The 19,273-nt window shown below is 38.6% G+C and overlaps 1 long non-coding RNA gene across 1 annotated transcript; it reads right to left on the bottom strand.

The window, feature by feature from the left end:
• Positions 1-914: 914 nt before the first annotated feature.
• On the bottom strand, positions 915-18,641 carry LOC118565252. The gene is made up of 3 exons (XR_004932291.1): positions 18,515-18,641; positions 16,924-17,053; positions 915-3,704 (listed from the first exon to the last, which is right to left on the bottom strand). It is a non-coding gene; the product is annotated as an uncharacterized LOC118565252 (long non-coding RNA).
• Between the last annotated feature and the right edge of the window lie 632 nt (positions 18,642-19,273).

The raw sequence follows: 19,273 nt of genomic DNA, 5'->3' as shown, positions 1-19,273 counted from the left end.
CTCGTGCTGTGGGATGTTTTTCATTGGCAGGAACTAGGAGACTGGTCCGAGTTGAGGGAAAGATGGATGGTGCTAAATACAGGGATGCTCAGGGATATGCCTGTGATTTAAGACTGGGACTGAGGTTCACCTTCCAGCAATGACTTGCAGAATAAAGCAACACTCGAATAGTTTAAGGCACATGTGTCAACCTCAAGGCCCACAGGCCAAATCCGGCTCATCAAGGCAATTTTTCCGGCCCTCAAGAGCCAAAAAAGTCATATCTTGACATAAAGTAGAGGCACATATCCTTTAAAGTGTATAAAGTGGCTGAAACTGTGCCCCCTGTAGCGAATGATTTTTTTTTTTTTTTACTGTATAGTAACAGTATCCTGCCACTAGATGTCAGTTTTCCCACAGCACATTAAAACAGCCCAGAAATTTCTAAAAAGAGAAAAAGTGAGGCAGGATGATGAGTTTAAAGTTTAACTCACCCCAATATCAACTCTTGGTTTGCAGATAAACTGTTCAATTGGGCCTAAGGGTGCTAATTTTATGTTACAAAATCAAAAGTGTTATCTATACCCGTGCAACTGTCCCTTTTAACGACTTCGTGACGCCAAAGTGGTCCGTTATAAAAATTAGTTTAACACCCCTGGTCTAAGGGGAAACATTTAAATGTCTTAGAATGGTCTAGTGAAAGTTCAGACCAATATTAAACCAATTAGGAATATGTGGCTAGACTTCAAGCTTGCTGTTTGCAAGCTAAAACAATCCAAAATGAAGGAGGTGGAGCATTTTTGCCTTGAGGATAGGCCAAACATCCCAGTGGCAAAATGTGACAAGCTCATAGAGACTGATCCAAAGCCACTTGCAGCTGGAATTACAGCCAAAGGTGGCTCTACAAAGTCATGACTTTAGGGGGGGGGGAACAGATATGCATTCTAAAGTTCCCTGGTATTTTGCCCTAATTGTTGTTTTCTTCACAATAAAAAAAAATAGATATTTAAAGTTCTGTTAATGAATTGGTGCAAACTCTGAAATAATCCATTTTAATTGCCGGTTGTGAGGCAAGAGAACATGAAAAATGCCAAGGGGGTGAATATTTTTACAAGGCACTGTAATATTCAATATTATTGCAGTTCTCATTATACAGTAAAAATGAAAGAACCTGAAAAATCCCTAATAATTTATGCATCTCTATTGCACACATCTACAACACTTTTTTTTATTAACTGAGTGGGTGTCACTGTTAATACCTGCAATGATTACCTACAGTCATGCATACAAAGCACCATATAGATTATATAGTGCCTTTAAACCATGGCTTCATTCCTTCGCCTGGTGAAGAACTGCACCAGTTACAGTAACACTTAGCCACGCAACAAAAAAAAAATCACCTAGCTGGGATTTAACAGCCATTTGTCAGAAGCAGCTGGCGGCAAATCCGACTTTTCCCGACGGAGGGGAACAAAGTTCAAGTGTTGACTTGCACAGAGTCTGCTGACAAATCGCAGCCTGGGATAATCCACAGAACACATGCACACGCACTTCCAGAAACGCACACACATACACAGAGAGAGAAGAGCGCACACTTCTGTGTGTCATATGCTTATTAACCCACGACACTGCTTGGTGACATATTCAGTGCTTAGCAGTCAGATGCTAATGGGAAAAATAAAGTCACCGTTAATCTGTGCGTTTGAAATTTTGCATACATGAAAATAAATTAGGAAGGTTGGAGTTGCGGTTTGTGCTTGTTGTGAAGTGATTTAATCACCTTTTCAGAAATTCCAATTTCTGACTTACTCAGGAGTGCTCTTCGAGCCAATTAAGTTTGAAGTGTTACATCTGTGCATTTTGGTGTTTTTCTTACTAAATTAAAGGTTAATGTGGGCTTAAGGCTTATGCTGCAGCAGTGCATGCAAAAAAAGCTTACTTGATGCCATAGATTTCATGGGTATATTCAGGTAAATATGAAACGTTCAAGTTAAAAAAAAGAAAACCAGCGGACTATTACTGTAGGATGCAAAAAACTGTGCAATTTTCATGGAAGTACAAACACTTCCCGAGAAGCTAAAAAAGAGTCCAAATAGTCAGTAGCATATGAGAGACTGTGTAAATGATGTTTCCTCAGATCCAGAAACCGTGTTGTAAACACTTTTTGAGTCTGTTGTGAGCTGCAGAGATTAAATAGTCCAGCAGCAGCTGGGAGAAGGGACCTAGGGAAGCGCTCCTTTCAGCATCTAGCGGGTAGCAGTCTGTCATTGAAAGAGTTCTCCAGCTCTGCAACAGCTCCACACATGGAGTGGTAGACATTGTCCGTCAGTGATGTTAATTTTCTTACAGTCCTTCTGTCTCCTAGCTGCACTGGGTCCAAGGGCCATCCCAGGACAGAGCGGGCCCTCCTCATGAGTTTATTTAGTTGCTTCTTCTCAGCCACAGATAAGCTGCTGCTCCCACGAAACACACCACAGAAGATGGCTGATGTCATCAGAGAGTCAAAGAAGATCATCAGGACCTGTGAAAGTCCACCACCAGCTACCTGTAATTAACAACCTGCAATTAATGGTTCTGCTGGCACCAGTCCACAAACCTCTCAATCTGCTTTAAATTTTTTGGTAATTATCAATATCGATCAATACGATTTCTATTTTACTTCTATTTCTATTGAACTATTAGTCATGATATGGAAAAGTCTGAGATAGATGGAAAAGTGGCAGGAAGACAGACATTGCTAAAAGAAGATTACGTGAATTACGTGTAAAGTTTGCAAGGCATGTAGAGGACAGGACAAAAAAATGTGGAATAAGGTGCTGCAGCCAGATAAGACCAAAATAAAACTTTTTGGATGAAATGCAGGCACTATGTGTAGAGAAAACCAAGGCACATCACCCTGAACATACTATCTCCTCGATGAAAATGGTAGTGGCATCATCATGCTGCTGCTTTACTTCAGCAGATACAAGGAAGCAGCTCAGGCATGAAGAGGAAGTGGATTAAGCCAAATACAGCACAGAAGACCTGCAGACCTCATTCTGCTAAAAGGACAGATGTCCTTTCAAATAGACAACAGCTCCAACTGTAAAGTCTGGAGTAGATCTAGCTGTACATAGTCAATGTTACAATATGGCCTAGTTAAAGTCCAAACTGAAATCCAATTTAAAATATGTGGCAGGTCTCAAAAATATATGTTTGTTGACGCTCTACAAATGTATGTCTTGGTGTTTGTCTATCACATAAATTCCACTGGAGTACAATGAAGTCTGTGGCTCTGACAAAGCAAAGGGTGAAAATACTTCAAGGCACTATACAGACAATGTGTAGACGTCCTTGTGTACTATAGGTTAACTATTATTTGTTCGTTGGTTGTCTTCCAGCTCTGTGTCTCTATTTTACGTCTGATACTTCAGGCTGAGGTCCTCAACCATGTCCTGATTTGCATGACTGTGTCTCTGACTTTCAAAAAAGTTGCTCTTGACCAGGCGGCGCTAGCAGGCAGACAGCTGCTTCTTATGCAAGGAGACAGAGACGTCTGTGTACATCTCATAGCTGCTCGCTCCTCATGTCAGGCTTTAGCGGTGCAGTCAGAGGGAATATGTGCGGGTTCTCTGATGTTGCAGGAGGTCCACGTACAGTCGCGCTGCAGCTTCAGCACTCCTGTCGGTGTGTGTCTGTGTGCATGAGCTCCGCGTCTGATGTTGCAGCGGTTGCTCTGTTTCCGCCTGCAGGAAAAGTCAGAGGGTTGTTGTCATTCAGGGCTGCGGCATCACATGCTGAGAAAGGCTGCACTATGTATTTATGCAGCCCGGTGAGTACAGTGAGGTAAAGAAGAGAGGGACGTAAAAAAAAAATATATATATATATATATATACAGCATATAAATACGAGCATCTGCTGTGCGCTCATGAATAGGTTAAGTTTGGTGAAAGGACAAAGAAACTGTGAGATGAGGAATTCAGCCGGCGCATGCAGTTTGTGCATTTAATGTTTATTCTAACGTTTCAGTTTTTGAGCAGTGTAATATTGAGAGTACCAGAATTAGTTAGATTTGAGTAATTAATGTATTCCCTCCAAATATTAATATGGCCTTTAACTATAGCTGCTTTGTATGCCATGCGTTTCACATACCAGACAGATCGTCATAATCCCAATGGTGCCACCATGGGATGACGGGGGGGGGGGGGGGCTAAGAGGGACAATGCCAACTCATTTAAATTTACCTCCAATTCCTGTCAGATAGCCCCATGCATTATTTGTTTATTTTGGCCTTCTTTTTTTCTGTCTGACCTTTCAAAGTGTTTGACATTACAGACACTTCGAGGGCTGAAAAACAGGTTTTGAGAGGTGCCCAAAGGTTGCTCAGAGTTGGTTGGTCTTTCTTTGGTTGAATGGTTTACTTATTACCAAAAAAAAAATGCACTTAGAACAAAATAGTCTAGGGTCACACCTATGTGTTGAAAAGAAAATACTATCTTTTGTAAGAGAAAAAAACATGAAAGTAACAAGCTGGGGGAAAAAAGGCACTCAGACATTTTTAGCTAATACTGACTTTGTGTTATGTTTTTACAATTACAAGGTTTTTTGGATTGTTAGGGATCAAGGTCAGTCAAGTAGTTAATTTAATATAAGTCCAAGTAGTTAATTTAATATAAGACCTTTTATATCCAGTTTCACAAGTATCTATGTTCCTTGTCAAACCTTGTAATGCCAGAAAAAGTTCCCCATAGGCAGAAGGTATATCATTATTTTTTGACAAAAACATGTATGATACCATTTATGTATCTATTTTTATTTATGTATATGTGCTTTTGAGTTTATTAATTATAATGATAACAATTCTGGAGTGGCTTGCGGTTTTTGTGTGCAACCCCAAGATTATCAGTGGCCTCCATCTGGAGGCAGCAACTTGTATGAAAGGACCATATCATGCAAAAGCCCCTTTTTTAGCCCTTAAATACATTTTACTGTGTACTTGGGGTCTGTAGGAGTGCGGAAAATTTTAATTTAATCTCTCCAGATGCTGCATAGAAATCCTTTTTGAACAATAACATCACAGTATTTGCTGTGGAACTGATAAACAAGGTGATGGACTTCTGGCTTCTGGTTTACCAATTTCCCTAATCTGCCATTATTTCTAGCTGCAATTTTGCAGTCCAAGCTGAAGGATACTGAAGCTACAAGTGGATAAGTGAAAATGTTTGGTTGTTGGGTGTATAAATCCACACAATTCAGTACATCCACTCGAGCATACTACATAAATGACTGAACCGGGTGGAGTGGAAGACTCTGTGACCTGAAGGGGATCTGAAGTGCCTCCTTTGGATTTAAAGAGACAGCACCCAAACGAGTTGCTCTCAGACACACCTCACAGCAGGGCTAAAAGAGGAGCTGTGGGGCAACTTTAGCAAAGAATTCAGACCAAAACATTGCAATTCCACTTTATATAGACCACAACTAAATGATTTCAATGTGAAAAGATAGAACCTTAATGGCATGATATCTTCCCTTTAAACTATTCTGACTCTTTACACCAGCTTAAACGTGTTGGTGGGATAAAGAACTTAGACGTGTTATGTTCTTATAACTCACATGGTACAGTTTCCTCTGATGGGGATGCATACCTCCTTATCGAAATTACGTTTATCTTTAAACCTTTTATATCCTTTTGCATTTAGAGGAACCTTTATCGCACCCACTAAAACATGAGCACGTTTTAAAAAGGCTTTTGGCTAACATGTAAAATCTGCAATTTTTTGCCCCCACCATTTAAGTGTTTTTCCAAAATAAAATGCAAAACGGGGCAAACACTATTTTAAAAAATAATGTAGAAATGACTCTGACCCTGTCACCAATAGAGCAGCTATAATCACAGAGTACTTCCCTGGTTTTCTACGACATGTCAGCAAAGAACAAGACATTCTCTGAGCATCTCTTTGTTAAGCTTGGTTTGCGCAGAGGCGTAGCCACAAACACCCTGAGTTTCAGTCGACTCAGGAGTGAGGCTCAGGATTTTCCCTTTTACCCAAACATCTACCAGAGTCAGTCTGAACAGAAAAATAACTCCATATTCTGTCCGATTTTGTTAATTTCTAATCATGACTTTCTGTGCTTTCTTTGCGGCTCAATCACTTTACTTGTGATGCTGATAGTGTGGATGATTGATTGTGAACTTAAGACAAATCAAAGTGTTTTGATTGATTTGAATTTTTTTTAAAAGAGGTGGGGAAAAAAGATTTGAATTGGGTCTGAAGAAAAGAGGTTGTTGAAAAGTTTTGAAAAAGTTTGAATGCTGAAAAAGGACACTATCACTATGATGTACACACTGTGCAGAAGTACTGTACACGCTATCTGATGCAGCAAGGAGGGAAAAGCAAAAGGGAAATCAGGCTAGAAAAACCAGACAAGAGTGAACATCAGACTGACTCACAGCAGAGAGCTTCTTAAAGGACTCTTGCTTATATTGGATGGAAAGATGTAACAATATTTTTTTTCCTGTAATTCACTCTTTTGAATCTAGTTTCAATGCCCTATAGTTTAGAGTTCCCAATGGCCAGTTTTTTTCTTTTATTTGATGTATAAATAATGTTATTTCATTTTTACAAACATTTCATTTTGTCTTTTCACTCCTGCTCTCTCTCATTTATTGCCACACTTCTCATATCCTCAACAAAACTTGATAGCCATAGAAATATAAATGGTTTCTCTTTGTTTTGTGACAAAATGTCCCAGTGTTACAATAGCTAGTTTCATGCATAATACAAAACATTGTATGCCACCTGACAATTTCATTGCGTCAACCAACCCCACAGGATTTAAACCCCACCAAAATTGAAAAAGGGTATTTTTTGCTAAATTAAGCGACTGATTTGTCTTCAATGCTAAACTGGTGCAGACAACAGAGTAAGCAAAGGAGGGCAGATAAAATTTAACCTTTATCTTTTGATGTGCAAAAACATGTTAAACTGTGGCTTTGCACTTCAACAAGTGATCTGCGAAGGTGTTTAAATATGTCAAACTTCCATTGGGCTTCTAAGTTACATGCACATAGGGTTGCACATATTTGTAAATGTTTTGTTTGTTTTGTTTTTGCAAAGGAAAGTCTGAAAAGTGTGGCATCAGTTCTGCTCAGTAGATATTCTTTAGACCATGCATATCTTTTATCTGTACCAGCTTTCCACATTTGAAAACTGATGTATTCACTCATTTTCTAGATACATTCCAACAAAAAAAAAAAAACTTTTAAAAAATCTCAGAGGGAAATTTAAGGGTATTTAATGTGTCCTAAACTAAATTAACATTATATTTAAAAGGAGAAAGCATATTTAGATTAATCCTGATCATTATGTTTGTTATTTCTTTCAATCAGACATAAACCTGACCTTTTTATTTATTAATGTGTTTCTTTATTCGTTTATCTATTTGTTTGTTTTATGGCAAGAAAAATAAAGTGGAATTAAAATCTCTTAGAATCTCTCAAGAATAGACAAATATTGTTTGTGGATTATTATTCAACCAAAGTAACAATTTGTGTTTTTGGTTGTAAAAACTGATATATTATATTCTCTACTATACATTATAAAATGAATTCTGTACTATATAACCTCTGATTTGCTCTTTGTGTTGCTGACAACACAAATCTACAAATTCAATTTATGTGCAGTCACTATACATTAAAAAATTTCAAAAATTTATAGTTACAAGAAAACTCAAGAGTCTTTACAATGAAGCACATCACAATTGTGGATGTACAGATGTGCAGACCAAACAAGTGAACGTGTGTGTGTGGGAGTAAGAAATGAATTGTTAATTGCATGAATAAAACTCCATCATCTCTGTGCCGTCAAATCCAAACTGGAGGCTCAGTAAAACTACATCATCTCCTAATTGAATTCTGTCTTGCATGAAAGCCGGACAAACACACACACACACACACACACACACACACACATACAGACTGAGAGAGACACATGCACTGTAGAAACAGCGGAGCAGTAAATTGATCGAATGAATAATCCAAAGTTTTATTCATTGTTCTTCCTCTTGTCTCGGCTCCCTGAAATGAAAAATTAAACTTCTGCAAATTGATTCATTAAATTTACAATATCTGAAACTAGTGACAGCTGGTTTGCTCAAAGAAATTCAATATTAACAAAAGGTACGGCCATTGCCGATGTCCAGATCTATATTCCAGGTATAAAAGACTGAGAGCTAATGCAGTTTTAGGAAAATTGTTAAGATTAGCATCTTAAGTGTTTTGTGTTTTCTTCTTTATTACACACTTTTGAGCTTTAGCAATCTGTGTCTTTGTATTTGTGATTAATGAAAAAGCCTGGGCGTCCCTCTGCTCTGCGGTGACACAGACAAATGAACTAAATGATCGGTCTAGTTAATGGTGCCCATTTTGAGCCGAAGAGGCACCTTCATCAAAAGCTGAACTCCTTTTGTAGACGGCATTGTTCTACCTACGCTTTGTGTTTTGCATCTCTCTGATTAACACCACTGATTTAGTTTTAATCATTTGGCAGATTAAGAACTAACAGGAACTTCATGAATTTTAAAGCAGGCCTGCTGATGGACAACATTTTCCAACATTAAAGTTGTTAGAAGGCACAGCTGCAGTCTGTGTGCATTTCTGAAGAACTGTGATCTTGTGAATTACTCGATTTTAAATAGAGATAAGTGTTTGGCCTCCAGCTGAGATTCCCCTTAGGCTAAAGTATCAGCACGTGCAAAACAGCTTTGATTCCTTTGCAAGGCATCTGATTTACGGCGCACAGAGGCAACACTAGTCATAAACGTTAGTAAGGGTTAAAATGCCAATACAGGAAAATCTGAAATCTTAAACATTTTGCCTTCAAGATGAAATTTGCTGAATTCACTGTTTTAAATTTTTGATAATTTCAACCTTTCATTTGAGTACATTCATTCACTGAGGAAAATAGATCCTCTGTTACGAAATAGTTCGGATCAACCATAAACAATTTCTGTCAAATAAAAAATTTGTTAACAAAACATACATGAAATGTCAGACTTTTCCACACAGACATGAAAAATGACCAAAGATAGTTTGGATAACTGCAGCAAAGAGTGCAATTTAATTGAGTTCTCCACCCTCCAAAAGAAGGTTTCATTATAGTAGATCTTTATCAGATAATGCTGTATCAAACTTTAAACAGTTTGTACCTGTTTTAATTTCCTCACAGAAATGCCCAGCAGATGGGAGCAATGTTGTTTCTTCCCATTCACAAATTGACAGCTTTGGTGATGGTGTTACTTCCTCATTACGTTTTGCATTAAACATAGAGCCTCCTTGAAAAAGAAGGTGATTATTCACAGGAAGCTGGCTAATTTAGGCTGTTCTTTGAAGCACAACATTAGGAAATTGGGGAGAAAATGGTGCTCTACACATCTAGAGGAATCCTACCTAATTTGGAAAAAAAAGACCCTTCGCAGCATATTTTTCATCAATAATAGAGGAGAATAAAACTAATCCTAGATTTCTCTTTACCACAGTTGTCAAACTTGAACAGTCACAGCTCTGTTGATCCATCCATTCCCTCAGTTCTTAACAGTAATGACTTTATGGGATTCCTCATGAATAAAATTGATTCTATTAAAGATAAAATAGTTGGCATCCTCCCAAATATGATCACATTGTCCTGATTATGTGATGCAGCGTTGGAGGAATCTTTAAAACTCGATCGGTGTTTGAACTGTTTAGAAGCAGTAGAGCTTTCTGAGATATCTAAATTTTTATAAAATGTTGTATGTTAGAACCAATCCCAACTAAGTTATTTAATGAGGTATTGCCTTTGATTTATGTTTCCATTTTAGACATGAGTAATCTAACCATAGTAAATGGATATGTACCACAGGCTTTTAAAGTAGCTGTTATTAAACCTTTACTTAAGAAGCCTCCTCTTGATCAAGATGCCTTAATAAATTACAGACATATAGCTAATCTTCTTTTCTTATCTAAAATTCTTGAGAAAGTAGTTGCTAATGAAGTATGTGGACATTAACAAAGTAATTGTAATGATTGCTGGGGTTGAATCCAAGGTTAGGCCGAACACGGAGCTGATGCTAAAAAAAAGTCTTTATTGACAGGATCCAAAGGACAAAAGCAATCTTCAGGCAGACCAACAGAACCAGACAGAAACTAAACAAACTCAGGAAACATAAGGGCAGGTAACAGCTAAGGCACAGACTGGCAAACGGACGAGAAAAATTACCGAGGCTGCAAGGCTCTTACCGGGAGGTTGCGAACAGGGACAAGAAGAGATTTTCCGGCAACTAACAGAAAACAAAGGCGGGCCTAAATAGGCGACAGAACCGGAGAGCAGGGCGGGACTAATTAACAAAAACGGGTGGAAATAATTAAGGGAGCACACTGACTGATAGACAAAAAAAAACTAAAGTAGACTAAACAGACACAAGCTGAAATAAAAGCTAATGACACTGACAAGGTAAACCAAAACATTACACCAATTAAACGAGGATCCAGACAAGACAGAACTCAAAAACAACCAGACAATCAAAGACAGGAGAGAGGAGGAAACCTAAAACTAATAACATAAACCAATACTAAACTCGGAATATTACAGTAATTACCTATTTGAAGAGTTTGAGTCAGGCTTCAGAGCTCATCAAAGCACTGAAACAGCTCTGGTGAAGGTCACTAATGATATTCTCATGGCCTCATATTATGAACTTGTGTCTATACCTGTCCTGTTAGATCTCAGTGCTGCATTTGATACAGTTGACCACAATAATCTCCTAGAAGTTGTAATCTTTGGACCAGAGTCCTCAAAAAGTAAACTTCCTTAACAATCACTTAATCTGGATGGCATTAACTTGGCCTCTCGTGATAAAGTAAAAAACCTTGGTGTTATTCTTGACCAAGACATGTCATTTAAATCTCATATTAAACAGCTTTACATGGTTTTCCTTTTTCACCTCAGGAATATTGCCAAAATTAGAAATATTTTGTCCAGGAGTGATACTGAAAAACTAGTCCATGCATTTGTTACTTCAAGGCTGGTCTATTGTAATTCTTTACTATCACGAAGTCCACAAAATGCAGTTCAAAGTCTTCAGCTGATCCAAAATGCTGCAGCAAGAGTTTGGATGAAAATCAACACGAGGGATCATATTTATCTTATTTTAGCTTCCCTTCATTGGCTTCCTGTTAAATCAAGAATAGGATTTAAAATTCTCCTTCTCACATATAAAGCCCTTAATAATCAAGCTCCATCATATATCAGAGCTCTGATTACCCCGTATGTTCCTAACAGAGCACTTCGCTCTCAGACTGCAGGTCTGCTGGTGGTTCCTAGAGTCTCTAAAAGTAGAATGGGAGGCAGATCCTTTAGCTATCAGGCTCCTCTCCTGTGGAACCAACTCCCAGTTTTGGTCCGTGAGGCAGACACCCTGTCTATTTTTAAGACTAATGTCAAAACTTTCTTTTTTGATAAAGCTCATATTTAGAGTGGCTCATGTTACCCTAAGCTATCTCTATAGTTATGCTGCTATAGGCTTAGGCTACTGGAGGACATCAGGGTCTATTTTTCTCACATTGTTGAGTTCTCCTAGTGTTCTCCAATTTGCATTGTTTGTTGTTATTTCAACTTTTAACTTTTTGTTCTCTGTCATTTTTTTCTTTATAGTAGGTACACCTGGTCTGGCGTTCTGTTAGCTGTGGCATCATCCATTACCATATAACATACAAAGGATTCCTGGATCAATGTGTGCTTCTGTGCATTCTGTGTCTCTGCTCTGTCTTCTCTAACCTCCAGTCGGTCGAGGCAGATGACCGTTCACACTGAGCCTGGTTCTGGTTCTGCTGGAGGTTTTCCTCCCTGTTAAAGGGGAGTTTTCCTCTCCACTGTCGCTTCATGCATGCTCAGTATGAGGGATTGCTGCAAAGTCATCGACAATGCAGACGGCTGTCCCCTGTGGCTCTACGCTCTTTCAGGAGGAGTGAATGCTGCTTGGAGAGACTTGATGCAATCTGCTGGGTTTCCTTAGATAGGAAACTTTTTTACCAATCTGTATGATTTGATTGAATTTGAAAGTGCCTTGAGGTGACATGTTGTGAATTGACACAATATAAATAAAATGTAATTGAATTGAAATCATGAGTTCACCAACTTTACTTGAACAATTTCCATCAATGCTTTTTAAACATCTTTATCAAGGGTTTCAACAAGATTGGAGGATGCTGTAGCCCTTTGGACGACAAGTGGTTGTAAAAAGGGTGAGGCACCCCAAATCTCTTTACAACCATTTCACTCACTCAAAGCTGCCCATGAAAAGGCTGACCCTGCCGGGTCACAAAGCCTTCGCAGAAATAGAGCTGGCATCAAAGAAACAACAAGTGAGAGGAGCACCAAATGTTATGATGGAGTGCTGCTCAGACTGCCACCCCGCAAACTCAGAGGCGTAACAACCATAGGGATGTTAGTCCTAGTTATACACACGAGCAGTGTTCATATAATATAATATAATATAATATAATATAATATAATATAATATAATATAATATAATATAATATAATATAATGATTCTTTGAAAAATCTGTCTGTCTAAAGGAAGCTGTGACAGTAAGAAAACAATAATCTAACAGTTATGTACTCTACAGTCAAACATCTTTTATTTTCTATTTTAATATGGTGGTTTCTACTGTATATTCTTCTCTCTTCTTTTGTTTATAGGCTTGTTTATAGACTTATAGGTTTCGCCTTCTGCCAACAAACTCTAATCTTGTTGAGTTTTGGCTCTACGTATATTTGTTTATAAGACTGAATTTGCATTTATGCCTTCACTGGATGCTTCAAGTTTAGGCAGCTTTTTTTCTTCAAAGTCTGATGAACTGAGAGTTTCTCCCTGCTTTCCATACAGTGTTTGGATTAAAGTGACGAGCTGAGGTGTAGAGGTATTATTTGAGTTAGATTTGTATGTGCCATGCTCTGCAACCCTGTTTTAAAAAAGAAAAGTTAAGATACTGTCTAAGAGTGTGAAGTACTATTTCAATACAGTTTCCATAATGTTTTATTCAAATGGTTTGTTGTGTTTAGGCAGGTATTCTCCATGAGGCATGTGTCTTCTTCTCTTATTAGAAACCCTTTTTCAAACAGACAGTATATTGATGAATCGTTTCAAAGAAAAATCCTGACAACGTTGGCTTTCGTTAAAATTAAAATCATAACTTGAGTGGGTGATTTGATTAAAACAAGAAACAAGAAGCATGTTCAGGTTAAATATCTGCTCAGAGCTCTGCAGAGGCTTCTGTGCCTGTATCCCACACAGATTGACATCCTCCTCGTCTCCTTCTCCCACTCTCACTCCTCTGCTCTCACTCCACTCCTACACATTTTTTTATACACTAAGACACTTCACGGGGGCTTGTTCTGAGGCCCTGACATGCACTGAATATCTTCAATCACTGATATAATATGTTGAAAGAAATATGAAGATTTCCTTTTTTCTCTGTTGAAGAAAATTTCTTAGAAACACTCCAGCGACTGTTTTTTGTCAGTGAGGCATTTTTCACAAACTGAACCCAAACTTTGCTAATCCGAATTTGACCTCTAGTTGATTCTGCTTCTATACCAAATTACAGTTTCTTGAAAAGCATAGGTCTGCTGAACCTGCTGAAATAACCTTGTGGTGAGTTCAGCAGGTTATTTTTGGAGGGGCTCAACATTCTTTAAAAGGGGAATTATAATGATTTTTGAGAGGAAAAAGATGTTAACAAACTTAATTAGACTAACAAATCTATTTATAATAATTAGAATAGTAATTTATTTTATAACTTTGTTATATAACATTAATATATCTTATCTTTGGGCTGGCTCTATTACACTGCAGAAAGGGAACTAAAAGTAAATAAATTTTTCTTAGAATTAGTGTATTTGTCCATAATTTGAGCGTGCAAGTTTATATGATCTGTCATTAGAATAAGATTTCTGCACTTAAAATAGAAACGGCTCATCTCCATCATCTTATTTCAAGTGCAGTATATTTAATTATCTGATTTTAGGGGCCAAAATACTCATTCCATTGGCAGATAATTTTATTTATCTGCTCAAATCAAGGTCAAATACACTAGTTTTAAGAAATTTTAAATTACTTTTAGTTCCCTTTTTGCAGTGAATCCTACAGTTATTTTAGAATTGGCTTTTATTTCGGAATAAACTGCTTAGTTTTTACACTCCGGTATCACTCATGCTCTGCAGTTTTAATGGCTTCACACTGCATAGCTCTGCTTGTTAAACATGAACCCATGAATTGTCTGTGTATTGTAAAAGTGTCACATTTATACAGAAGGTAGTGAATTAACATCACATGGATGTACATTCAAAATCAACCAAATTAATGGTAAAGTGATGTTTAGTACTATTGGAGAACTCAAGACAGTATTGGTCTTGGCCTCAAGACTGGTCTTGAGAAAACATGTTCAAAGTCCTGACCTTGTCTCTGTCTTTAGACGTCCTGAACTCTGGATTTTCTGTTTCTCAAGACCAGTTACGACCACAGCACATCTTGTTTTTTTTATTTCCTACAACTTTGTGTTAAACTCTAGGCTGCATTCAAATGCAATCAATAAAGGTTTTTTTTTTTGGTTTGTTTTTAGGTTTGAAAATGTGCTGGCTAACACCAGTGTCCCTATGTGCTAAGAATAATAAGAAGAGTGGGATGAGAAAACCAGCGGATGAATCCTCAGTACTGAAGTATTTGATCTGTACAACATGCAGAGGGAAAGAACGCTAAGAGAGTGACGTCCTCAGCCTCCAGTTGTTGGGTCCACTCCCTCTGCCTGCATCTAATACTGAGTCAGTTACCGTTTAGCTGGACGTACGTCTTCAGAGTTGTCCGGTTTATCTGGTTAAGTTCTTGCCAGCTCCCCAGCTAAATTGGATATGTTGCTGGCAGTTTAGCATCTGCTCTTCATGCAAGTTTGGGTTTTGAACTACAAAAGTTAAGCACCAGTATATATTTCTCATGCAGTACAACTCTATCTTTATTTACTTTGACTTTGGTAACACTATAGTTCAGCATTCCTGGATTACATGATCTCACTTCTGGAGGCGAGTTTGTGATGATTCATAGTGACCATTGTTTTTATGCATCCTAACTTTTAGAAACTCTGGTGTTGACCAGTAAAATTACTGATTTGAGGCGAGTGGGTGTGGGTTTTAGATCGCTGTCACAGACGATCATAAATCCTTGATTGACTAAGCTTACCCTTTTGCCTATTCTTAACGATCTAAAAGTTTGAACTTTTCCCTGATTCAGGATTGTACCTTTCACTTTAAGGTCAGTTTTATTCAAGGAAAAAAAAATCTGCAAACTTCCTGCAGCCGTGTCAAGGTTGAGTAAGGTGAGGCAGGAGGAGCAAATTGACCTTGATGTGTAAAATCAGCGGATCGACCCTTTAATATCGCCATTAGCACAACTGGCTCGTTGTGTCAACGCTGCAGAAAGGCCCTCAGGATCGCTTTGACACAGATTGGGGAAGAACAGCGAGCTGCGTGAGTGTTGGAGCGCTGAGCTCAGCCAGGTTCTGAACTTCCCTCAGAACTTTTTTACATTTCTTTGATTTTACGCAGATGGTTCTTCAAAGGCTTCGGGCTTCAGTTTGCCTGCGATGAGTCTTCACGGTTAGAGTGACACTTCTGAGGTCAGCATGATTTGTTCCATCAAATCTAATTACTTTTTTTTTCAGCTTTCACGCATTTTCCGAGGCAGCAGCTGCAGCCTGGGGGGGGTACTTTATATCTAGCGTTAGGAAGAAGAACACACAGCTGCGTGTGTGTGTGTGTGTGTGTGTGTGTGTGTGTGTGTGTGTGTGTGTGTGTGTGTGTGTGTATAACCTCTGCTATGGTGAATCAGCACAAAATAGCACGGAGCGTAAATAACCACATGATGTGATGAACATCAGTTTTAAGGGATTAACTTCTCGCCAGGCCACACTGACGCAGCCGAGCTGTCTTTCGGGGGGTTTTCTCCTTTGTTTTGTTCTTGAATAAGTTCAGAAAGTTGAAGGTGAACGGAATAGAAATGAGGAACGCGAGGAAGACCAGCGGTGAAATATTAACGAGGGCTGCAGGAGGGGGTTTTTGAATATACAGACTCAGCAAATCCCTCACAGACGTTTTGCGCTCGTCTTGTTCAAACTAATCAAGCTCGGAGTTACATGGTGCATGTAAAGTGATATTTTATGACATTTTACATCAAAGCCCGTTCTGAGGGGAGAAGGCAGCCAACCTAATGTGGTCCTTTCTGCATTATTGCAGAGCTGTGTCTCAATGTAACTTTAGCCTGTAGAGCTCAGGAACATCCTGGACATCTGACCTCCACGTCATGTGGGAAAAGAGACGATCTATTTTTGTTCACTAAGGAATCCGAACAGAAAATCCAGATAATCCGTTTGTTGCTTAGTAGGAGTCCAGCTTTCCTTTATAATCCATCTGTGTTTGCAGGTGAACGTCTTCATGTTCATTTAATTTTTCACCTTTAGATTTGGAAGCTCTAGAACTGAGCCTGTACAAAAAAAAAAAAAAAAGGTGACAACAATTTTAAGCCAATTGAGTTTGGCTTTAATCTCCATGTGGGCAGAAAATAAAGAGCTTCTTACCAAGACGATGTGTTTAAAACTAACACCCACAATCCCACCCACAGACTGCTGGAACAAGAACAACAGTGTGAGGAGGGGTGGGGGGGGGGAGGAAGTTTGAAAGACAAGGACTTAAAGGAACAGCTCGGTTTTCTGAGAACATTGAAAACACTTCATGTTTTCTGCAAAAAAGAATCATTGTGCTGAAAGCAGGAGAGGGGGACAAAAGCTGAAGGAACATGCTGCTGGTGCAGGGGGAGGCAGAACCACACACCACACAAATTTAATTTGATTAATTTAATTAGCTAAGAAGAAAACCAACCTTCTGAGACTGAACAATGGAGACCACCAACCCACCGCCCAGTGTGGTGGTACATGATTGCAGGGTGCTAAACTGGGGCCAGAGCTTGCTTCACACCAGTGCTTCGGTTTCCACCGCCAACGCGCCCACTCTAGCACCAAAAAAATAGTTTTTCTCACTTTGGGCAAGAAGAAACAACCATTTTTCATACGGATCTTCATAATAAACTTGTTTATTTGATCCAGGTCTGGTAACAGAGTTATACACCTAAAAGTTGAAGGACAGAGGATCTGAAGGGCTGGAGACCTCCGGCTTAATCCCAGCCGCAATCAAGCAAGAAATCATAATAATCTTATTGTCACATTTTTGGAAGGATTAATTAAACTTTAATGTGTGCGGTAAAAAATAAATAAAAAATGAGTTCAAGCTGTGAATAGAAAAGCAATAGGAAAAATATCAAGCATTTTTTTTTTTGTTTTCTCCAAGACACAGAAATATTAGTCTAAATAATTTACTTGTCTTTAAATGCCAGCCTTGTGTCACTTTCTTTTTTCAAATATCACATTACACATGTCAGCTTACATAATAATATATATGATTTAGCAATGGCATCTAGGTGTTATTCGAGTGTATCTGTTGCTTTATGTCTGTTGGTTGTGCTGTTCTTTTTGTGTCTCTTTCCAGGTGATGGAGCAGACAGAGGACGTTTTATCATTCTCTTCCTTTTATCTCCTCTTTCTTTCACCTCTACTCTTTTTTTTTTCTTTTCTTTCACTTTTTGTTCTTCCTTTACTCTCCCATTGTCATGTCCATATAATTTGAAATTCTCCTTGCAGGAATCATAATAATTACCTGACTCCGCCAGATAGATTTGCTCCGCATATCCATCTGGAAACCTTCCGTTGAAGTAATTTTGGGAAGGGGCGAAAATACTGGTTAGCTGATTGGCCTATGTTGGTGATAGACGGGCCAAATAAACCAATCAGATTCGTCGTCGCTCTGTTACGAGCGACGACGAAAACACAACCACAAGCCAAGCTACTGTTGCTGCTGCAGGTAAAGGCTCGTTAGCTCAGCAAATAAATACTCTGTAATTCCGATAAAACTTGCTGGATAGCCACGCTAACGCTAGTTTCATCGGCTGAAGCCGCCATGTTGTTTAGACTGAACTGACGCGCTTCCCGTTGCGTCACACCTCAACCCGCCTCAAAGCCAACGCTGATTGGACGTTCGTTTGGTGAACGGCTCCAAATTTTCTTTAACGGAGAGTATCCAGACTGATCTGCGAGTGAAACCTTGAAAGCTCGCGAGATCAGGATGGTCTCACGAGGCTATCATAATAAAGCTAGTAAAAAAAAAAAAAAAAAAAAAAAAAAAAAAAAAAAAAATGCCAGCCTGCGTGGTCTAGGACTTTCTGTGCTGCTTTTCTTCATGTCTGCTCAACTTCTACAGGAGGAGCCTTTTTTCTCTCTATGCTCTGTTCAGTTCCTGGTTCCTGATTTCGGTTTCTGTATCTGAATGTCATTTTCTCTCCCATTTGAGTGTGAGCATTCCATGTCGATTGTGCTTCAGATTATGGCGTCACCACCCGCTCTCTTCCTCATGAACTCACCTGTAGTCACTCCAGTAACCACGGCGGTAAAAACACGCTCCTTCTTCCGTGCTTTGGAAAATCCTCGCTGACTTCTGACTGCACAGCCCTGTTTCCCTGCAGCCGTCTAGCTTCCTGATACGTGTTATTTCTGTTGGCGGACTCTCTGCTTTGGCAGTGCCTCCGGTTTTGTTTTTGTGACATGGGGTTCATTAGTATTCTGCACTGACCTCTCGCTTGTTTAGTCCTGCATTTAGTTCCTCCGCTGACTACTCACTGCAACAAGAATAAAAATCAATTTACATGTAAATGAGGTGTATTTTTCCTTCTTACTTTTTTTATCATTTCCGTCTGCGTACAGAGGAAAACAGTTTTCTTTGTTCCTTTGAGATATTTTGAGTAATTGTGATTACAGACATTTGCATTGTTATTGCTATATCAAAGTCATTGTTCCGTTTCATGTATGGCAGCTTTACGTGTTGAACTGATAAAAAAGTTAAATGAAATGCGTTTCATTTGAAAGATTTATCAAACACATGTTTTGAAATTGGTTATTTTTTTAAAATAACAATTATAAATTTAGCTGACTGTTTTTTTTATTATTATTCCTTGTAAGAAGAAGACGTTTTTATGAGTTTCTCTGCCTATTTTAACAATTCCTCTTTGATTTACTCTTTTTCTTTAGAATTGCAGATTATGATATACTTATTTCCATGTCAGAAATCCAGGAAAATGTAAGGGGAAAAAAAGGTATCTGAATCCACCCCGAACGAGAACTAA

The sequence above is a fragment of the Fundulus heteroclitus genome, chromosome 13 (assembly GCF_011125445.2).
Source record: "Fundulus heteroclitus isolate FHET01 chromosome 13, MU-UCD_Fhet_4.1, whole genome shotgun sequence".
Lineage (NCBI taxonomy): Eukaryota > Metazoa > Chordata > Actinopteri > Cyprinodontiformes > Fundulidae > Fundulus > Fundulus heteroclitus.
This window is presented reverse-complemented; position numbering and strand designations above follow the sequence as displayed.